Source organism: Berghia stephanieae, unplaced genomic scaffold (assembly GCF_034508935.2).
Source record: "Berghia stephanieae isolate SIO BIC M18660-M18661 unplaced genomic scaffold, UCSD_Bste_1.3 scaffold2687, whole genome shotgun sequence".
Classification (NCBI taxonomy): Eukaryota; Metazoa; Mollusca; class Gastropoda; order Nudibranchia; family Aeolidiidae; genus Berghia; species Berghia stephanieae.
The window spans coordinates 1-9,215 of NW_027623830.1; the positions used below are offsets into that span (position 1 = coordinate 1).

The 9,215-nt window shown below is 33.1% G+C and overlaps 1 long non-coding RNA gene across 1 annotated transcript; it reads right to left on the bottom strand.

Moving 5' to 3' along the window:
• Positions 1-188: 188 nt before the first annotated feature.
• LOC144961500 (uncharacterized) lies at positions 189-3,686 on the bottom strand (the record flags this gene model as incomplete). Its single annotated transcript, XR_013643181.1, has 3 exons — positions 189-242; positions 1,899-1,973; positions 3,616-3,686. It is a non-coding gene; the product is annotated as an uncharacterized LOC144961500 (long non-coding RNA).
• Positions 3,687-9,215: the final 5,529 nt, after the last annotated feature.

Consider the following 9,215-nt stretch of genomic DNA (forward strand, 5'->3'; position numbering starts at 1 on the left):
GAATAATTTGCGTTGGTTTGGGAATAATTCAATTACACCAACGAGCCCATTATACTTTGAGTTATCAGACGTGCAAAGAAGTACACGTTAGATATGTAACATCGTCAAAAATGGTCAGTCTGATGGAGTCGGTCTGAAGAAGAAGAAGACGAAACCAGTTAAACATACTTGAATCCCGCGTTGATCTTCTACTTTCTATTAGTGATGTGCAGCATTATCTTCAGTAGAAAGGCCGCCAATGTCTGTGAAATTAAATTGATAAATTATTATTAGCATGTTTTTTATTTCAATACAAAATCTTTTCTTAAATTTGAAAACTCTAACAATAACAAGTAACTAAAAAGTAAGATTCCAAGGACTCAACTATGCGCGCCGGAGTGAGGCTCGAACCCAGGACCTTTCGATTCAAAAGCTAGTGTCATACCACAAGACCACATAGCAGCAAAACGTCAAAGCCGTTTTGTTTTGGCAAATCAAATGACAATAAGTAATAAATACATAAAGGAATATAAATAGACAAAAATAGTCCTCGCTTTCGGTGAAGTGTCACCGGAAGCGAGGACTAGAGACGCATGCGCACAAACCAACATGATGTTCTCTCTCTAATAACTTTTCCGCCGGTGACGTCCAATCAAGGGACGCTACTCTTCCGCTAATCTCATTCCCTATAGCGCCCCTTTCCACCAAAAGTACCAGGAAGCGCTTATACAAAGACAAAAAAATAACATGCACATGCGATTATATAGTATTTCAATCAATATAATCACTCACAGAAAAACTAAAAGGAAAGTACTCTGCCTTCAAAGAGGTTTTTTTTCATTATTTCAATTTTTTTCTAATGCATTTATCTTTTAAAAACATTCCAATTCTAGCTGGCTAAACATAAAGAAAGAAAGAAAAAGGAGGGAAATGAGTGGAACGATCTTGGATTTGTTCTTCTCACTGTTTGTTTCTATCTTTGTCTGAATTTTCCCATTATTTTAATATTCTTATCTATCTTACCTCCCCCCCCCCCTCCACAAAAAAAAAAAAAGAAAAAAAAAAAAAAAAAAAAAAAAAACCTTCGGTAAATCAGATGCCCATATGAAACAGTTAGGATTATTACTCATCATGAAGCACAGACTAGGGCTAAAATAACAACCCTGTACAAATATTTTTTTTCGCCTTATAGAGATACCAGTAAATTAATATCACACGGAGTCAAGTAAAATATAAACTAGGCAATCAGCGTATCACTTTTAAAGATATTCATGTTCATGGTTGTCATCTTCTTTCATTTTCCCAACTACGCTCGGTGACTTACCTGTTTGTTTCAAACTTTTGAGCATCGTCAAGACTTTAACTCACTCAACCCTAACACCGACTATATCCGTAGTTTACCCGGGGTTACTTTTACCACATGCCTATTTATTACATTTTTATGAGACAAATTATAGGCATAGTATCAAAGCTAATGTTTTTAGTTTTTACATGTCAATGGTAGTTGAATAAAACCATCTATGTACATGTTCATTTTTAATAAAAAATTTTTTATAATTTTGAAAAGTAGCAAAAATCTCTAGGATTGAGTGAGTTAAAGATGCATTAGAAATATCAGGAAAGCACCATCGCTTTCTTTTTTTTTTTATTCTATTATTTTTTGTTTGGACATGCAATACGTGTACTTATTTGGAGGTCTCATATCCGAACTCAATTATGGGTTTGATTTATCACTGTTACTGTTGTAATGGAGAATAATTTGCGTTGGTTTGGGAATAATTCAATTACACCAACGAGCCCATTATACTTTGAGTTATCAGACGTGCAAAGAAGTACACGTTAGATATGTAACATCGTCAAAAATGGTCAGTCTGATGGAGTCGGTCGAAGAAGAAGAAGACGAAACCAGTTAAACATACTTGAATCCCGCGTTGATCTTCTATTTCTATTATGTGATGTGCGAGCATTATCTTCAGTAGAAAGGCCGCCAATGTCTGTGAAATTAAATTGATAAATTATTATTAGCATGTTTTTTATTTCAATACAAATCTTTTCTTAAATTTGAAAACTCTAACAATAAAAGTAACTAAAAAGTAAGATTCCAAGGACTCAACTATGCGCGGAGTGAGGCTCGAACCCAGGACCTTTCGATTCAAAAGCTAGTGTCATACCACAAGACCACATAGCAGCAAAACGTCAAAGCCGTTTTGTTTTGGCAAATCAAATGACAATAAGTAATAAATACATAAAGGAATAAATAGACAAAAATAGTCCTCGCTTTCGGTGAAGTGTCACCGGAAGCGAGGACTAGAGACGCATGCGCACAACCAACATGATGTTCTCTCTCTAATAACTTTTCCGCCGGTGACGTCCAATCAAGGGACGCTACTCTTCCGCTAATCTCATTCCCTATAGCGCCCCTTTCCACCAAAAGTACCAGGAAGCGCTTATACAAAGACAAAAAAATAACATGCACATGCGATTATATAGGTATTTCAATCAATATAATCACTCACAGAAAAACTAAAAGGAAGTACTCTGCCTTCAAAGAGGTTTTTTTTTCATTATATTCAATTTTTTTCTAATGCATTTATCTTAAAAACATTCCAATTCTAGCTGGCTAAACATAAAGAAAGAAAGAAAAAGGAGGGAATGAGTGGAACGATCTTGGATTTGTTCTTCTCACTGTTTGTTTCTATCTTTGTCTGAATTTTCCCATTATTTTAATATTCTTATCTATCTTACTCCTCCCCCCCCCTCCAAAAAAAAAAAAGAAACAAAAAAAAAAGAAACAAAAACCTTCGGTAAATCAGATGCCCATATGAAACAGTTAGGATTATTACCTCATCATGAAGCACAGACTAGGGCTAAAATGACAACCCTGTACAAATATTTTTTTTCGCCTTATAGAGATACCAGTAAATTAATATCACACGGAGTCAAGTAAAATATAAACTAGGCAATCAGCGTATCACTTTTAAAGATATTCATGTTCATGGTTGTCATCTTCTTTCATTTTCCCAACTACGCTCGGTGACTTACCTGTTTGTTTCAAACTTTTGAGCATCGTCAAGACCTTTAACTCACTCAACCCTAACACCGACTATATCCGTAGTTTACCCGGGGTTACTTTTACCACATGCCTATTTATTACATTTTTATGAGACAAATTATAGGCGTAGTATCAAAGCTAATGTTTTTAGTTTTTACATGTCAATGGTAGTTGAATAAAACCATCTATGTACATGTCATTTTTAATAAAATTTTTTATAATTTTGAAAAGTAGCAAAAATCTCTAGGATTGAGTGAGTTAAAGATGCATTAGAAATTATCAGGAAAGCACCATCGCTTTCTTTTATTTTTTATTCTATTATTTTTTGTTTGGACATGCAATACGTGTACTTATTTGGAGGTCTCATATCCGAACTCAATTATGGGTTTGATTTATCACTGTTACTGTTGTAATGGAGAATAATTTGCGTTGGTTTGGGAATAATTCAATTACACCAACGAGCCCATTATACTTTGAGTTATCAGACGTGCAAACAAGTACACGTTGGATATGTAACATCGTCAATAATGGTCAGTCTGATGGAGTCGGTCGAAGAAGAAGAAGACGAAACCAGTTAAACATACTTGAATCCCGCGTTGATCTTCTACTTCTATGTGAAGTGCAGCATTATCTTCAGTAGAAAGGCCGCCAATGTCTGTGAAATTAATTGATAAATTATTATTAGCATGTTTTTATTTCAATACAAACCTTTTCTTAAATTTGAAAACTCTAACAATAACAAGTAACTAAAAAGTAAGATTCCAAGGACTCAACTATGCACCGAGTGAGGCTCGAACCCAGGACCTTTCGATTAAAAAGCTAGTGTCATACCACAAGACCACATAGCCAGCAAAACGTCAAAGCCGTTTTGTTTTGGCAAATCAAATGACAATAAGTAATAAATACATAAAGGAATAAATAGACAAAAATAGTCCTCGCTTTCGGTGAAGTGTCACCGGAAGCGAGGACTAGAGACGCATCCACCAACCTCATGGAAGTTCTCTCTCTAATAACTTTTCCGCCCCGTGACGTCCATAAGGGACGCTACTCTCCCTAATCCTTTTCCCTAAACGCCCCCCTTTCCACCCAAAATACCAAAAAAGCGCTTATTCAAAACAAAAAAATAAAAAAATAAACAGCGATTAAGATTTAAAATCAATATAATCACTCACAAAAAAACAAAAGGAAAAACCGCCTTTCAAAGATTTTTTTTTTTTTTTTTTATTAAAATTAAATTTTTTTTTCTAAGCATTTATTTTAAAAAAACCATTCCCAATTTCTCTCCCTAAACAAAAAAAAAAAAAAGGAAAGAGGGAACATCTTGATTTTTCTTCTCACTTTTTTTTTCAAATCTTTTGTAATTTTTCCCATTATTTTAAAATTTTATCATTAAACCCCCCTCCCCCCCCCCCCCTCCAAAAAAAAAAAAAAAAAAAAAAAAAAAAAAAAAAAAAAAAAAAAAAAAAAAAAAAAAAAAAAACCCCCTTGGGGGGTAAATCAATGCCCAAATTTCCCATTTTTTTATTACTTCATCATAACAAAACAGGGCAAAAAAAACAACCCTGTAAAAAATTTTTTTTTTTTTTCCCCTTTATAAATACCAAAATAATTCACACATAAAGTAAAATATAAACTACTCAGCTATCATTTTTAAGATTTTCATTTCATTTTCATTTTCTTTCATTTCCCCAACAAACCTCGTACTTCCTTTTTTTCAAATTTTGACTCTCAAAATTTTAAAACTCCTCAACCCCTAACCCAAAATTACCGATTTTACCCGGTAATTTACCACATCCTATTTATTACATTTTTATAAAAATTTATACTAGTACAAACAATTTTTTTTATTTTTTTACATTCAAGGGAGTTGAATAAAACCTCATACATGCTTTTTTTAAAAAAATTTTTTTTAATTTTGAAAAGAAAAAAAATCTCTAGGTTAGTGAAAAAAATCTTAAAAATTACAGAAACCCACGCTTTTTTTTTTTATTCTTTTATTTTTTTTTTTTACATAACTGATTTATTTGGGGGTCTCAAATCCAACTCATTATTTTTTTTACATGTTACTTTTTTAATGGAGAAAATTTTGCTTGGTTTGGGAATAATTCAATTACACCAAACGGCCCTTTAACTTTGATTACAACTCAAAAATACACTTTTTATTAACACTCAAAAAGGGTCAGTCTAGGGGGGATCTCGAAAGAAGAAAAAAAAAAAAAAAAATTTAAACAAATTCCCCCCCCCTTTATTTTTCTATTTCTAATTACGGGGATTAAACTTCAGAAAAAAGGCCGCCGGGGGGGGTCTTGAAATAAATTGATAAATTATTTTTAGAGTTTTTTTTTTTTCAAAAAACTTTTTTAAATTTTGAAAACTCTAACAAAAACAATTAACAAAAATAAATTCCAAACCAACTACCCCGGGGATGGGGCTCGAACCCGGGACCTTCTTTAAAAAGCATGTAAAACCACAAACCACATACAAAAAACCCAAAAAAGCCTTTTTTGTTTTGCAATAAAATACAATAAGAAATAAATCATAAAAAAAATAACAAAAAAATCCCGCTTTCTAATTCCCAACGGGGACAAGACGCATGCGCACAACCAAAATATTTTCTCTCTCTAAAAACTTTGCCGGTGACCCAAATCAAGGACGTACCTTCCGCTAATATCCCTTTCTTCCCTAAGCCGGCCCCTTTCCAAAAAAAGACCAAAGCCATCAAAAGACAAAAAATTTAAATGCACAGCATTATATAAGTATTTCATTTAATATAATCATCACAAAAAACTAAAAGGAGTACATGCCTTTAAAAGTTTTTTTTTATATTTTAATTTTTTTTTAAATATGGAATATAAATTAATGAAATCAGACAAAGATAAAAACAAAATGAAAGAACAAAATCCAAGACGTCACACTATTCACCTTTTTTTGTCTTTTTTATGTTTAGCAGCAGTAATGGAATGTTTTTAAAAAATGCATAGAAAAAAATTGAATATAATGAAAAAAAAACCTCTTTGAGCAGAGTACTTCTTTTGTTTTTTTTGTGATTAAATTATTGAATCATATACATGTTTATTTTTTGTTTTTATAGCGCTTCCTGGTATTTGGTGGAAAGGGCGCTTAGGAAGATATAGGAAGAGTAGCGTCCCTTGATGGACCCCGGATTAGAGAGACATATTTTCGATCATATCCTCGTTCCGGTGACACTTCACCGAAAGCGAGGCTATTTTTGTCTATTTATTCCTTTATGTATTATACTTATTGTCATTTGATTGCCAAAACAAAGCTTTGACGTTTTGCTGCTATGTGGCTGTGGTATGACACTAGCTTAATAAGGTCCTGGGTTGAGCCTCACTCCGCGCATAGTTGAGTCCTTGGAATCTTACTTTTAGTATTGTTATTGTTAGAGTTTCAAATTTAAGAAATTGTATTGAAATAAACATGCTAATAAAATTTATCAATTAATTTCACAACTTGCGCTTTACTAGAATTAATCTCGCACATCACAATAGAAATAGAAGACAACGCGGATTCAATATGTTTAACTGTTTCGTCTTCTTCTTCTTCGACCGACTCCATCAGACTGACATTTTGACGAGTTACATATCTAACTGTACCTTTTTGCACGTCTGATAACCAAAGTATTAATGGCCGTTGTTGTAATTGATTATTCCCAAACCAACGCAAATTATTCTCCATTACAACAGTAACATGAAAATCAAACCCATAATTGAGTTCGGATAAACCTCCAAATAAGTACACGTATGCATTCCAAACAAAAAATAATAGAATAAAAAATAAAAGAAAGCGATGGTGCTTTCCTGATAATTTCTAATGCATCTTTAACTCACCAATCCTAGAGATTTTTGCTACTTTTCAAAATTATAAAAAATTTTTATTAAAAATGAACATGTACATAGATGTTTTATTACACTACCATTGACATGTAAAAACTAAAAACATTAGCTTTGATACTACGCCTATAATTTGTCTCATAAAAATGTAATAAATAGCATGTGGTAAAAGTAACCCCGGTAAACTACGGATATAGTCGGTGTTAGGGTTGAGTGAGTTAAAGTCTTGACGATGCTCAAAAGTTTGAAACAAACAGGTAAGTCACCGAGCGTAGTTGGAAAATGAAAAGAAGATGACAACCATGAACATGAATATCTTTAAAAGTGATACGCTGATTGCCTAGTTTATATTTTACTTGACTCCGTGATATTAATTTACTGGTATCTCTATAAGCGAAAAAAAATTATTTGTACAGGTTGTTATTTTAGCCCTAGTCTGTGCTTCATGATGAAGTAATAATCCTAACTGTGTCATATGGGCATCTGATTTACCGAAGGTTTTTGTTTTCTTTTTTTTTTTTTTTTTTTTTTTTTTTGGGGAGGGGGGGGGGGGGGAGGGTAAGATAGATAAAATATTAAAATAATGGGAAAATTCAGACAAAGATAGAAACAAACAGTGAGAAGAACAAATCCAAGATCGTTCCACTCATTCCCTCCTTTTTCTTTCTTTCTTTATGTTTAGCCAGCTAGAATTGGAATGTTTTTAAGAAATATAAATGCATTAGAAAAAAATTGAAATAATGAAAAAAAAAACTCTTTGAAGGCAGAGTACTTCCTTTTTAGTTTTTCTGTGAGTGATTATATTGATTGAAATACCTATATAATCGCATGTGCATGTTATTTTTTGTGTCTTTGTATAAGCGCTTCCTGGTACTTTTGGTGGAAAGGGGCGCTATAGGGAATGAGATTAGCGGAAGAGTAGCGTCCTTGATTGGACGTCACCGGCGAAAAGTTATTAGAGAGAGAACATCATGTTGGTTGTGCGCATGCGTCTCTAGTCCTCGCTTCCGGTGACACTTCACCGAAAGCGAGGACTATTTTTGTCTATTTAATTCCTTTATGTATTTATTACTTATTGTCATTTGATTTGCCAAAACAAAACGGCTTTGACGTTTTGCTGGCTATGTGGTCTTGTGGTATGACACTAGCTTTTGAATCGAAAGGTCCTGGGTTCGAGCCTCACTCCGCGCATAGTTGAGTCCTTGGAATCTTACTTTTTAGTTACATGTTATTGTTAGAGTTTCAAATTTAAGAAAAGATTTGTATTGAATAAAAAACATGCTAATAATAATTTATCAATTTATTTCACAGACAATTGGCGGCCTTTCTACTGAAGATAATGCTGCGACATCACATATGAAATAGAAGATCAACGCGGGATTCAGTATGTTTAACTGGTTTCGTCTTCTTCTTCTTTCGACCGACTCCATCAGACTGACCATTTTGACGATGTTACATATCAACGTGTACTTCTTTGCACGTCTGATAACTCAAAGTATAATGGGCTCGTTGGTGTAATTGAATTATTCCCAAACCAACGCAAATTATTCTCCATTACAACAGTAACAGTGATAAATCAAACCCATAATGAGTTTCGGATATGAGACCTCCAAATAAGTACACGTATTGCATGTCCAACACAAAATAATAGAATAAAAAAAAAGAAAGCGATGGTGCTTTCTGATAATTTCTAATGCATCTTTAACTCACTCAATCCTAGAGATTTTTGCTACTTTTCAAAATTGAATAAAATAAATTATTAAAATGAACATGTACATAGATGGTTTTATTCAACTACCATTGACATGTAAAAACTAAAAACATTAGCTTTGATACTACGCCTATAATTTGTCTCATAAAAATGTAATAAATAGGCATGTGGTAAAAGTAACCGGGTAAACTACGGATATAGTCGGTGTTAGGGTTGAGTGAGTTAAAGGTCTTGACGATGCTCAAAAGTTTGAAACAAACAGGTAAGTCACCGAGCGTAGTTGGGAAAATGAAAGAAGATGACAACCATGAACATGAATATCTTTAAAGTGATACGCTGATTGCCTAGTTTATATTTTACTTGACTCCGTGTGATATTATTTACTGGTATCTCTATAAGGCGAAAAAAATTATTTGTACAGGGTTGTATTTTAGCCCTAGTCTGTGCTTCATGATGAAGTAATAATCCTAACGTGTCATATGGGCATCTGATTTTTCCGAAGGTTTTGTTTCCTTTTTTTTTTTTTTTTTTTTTTCTTTTTTTTTTTTGGAGGGGGGGGGGGGGGGTAAAAATAGATAAGATATTAAAATAATGGGAAAATTCAGACAAAAAGAAACAA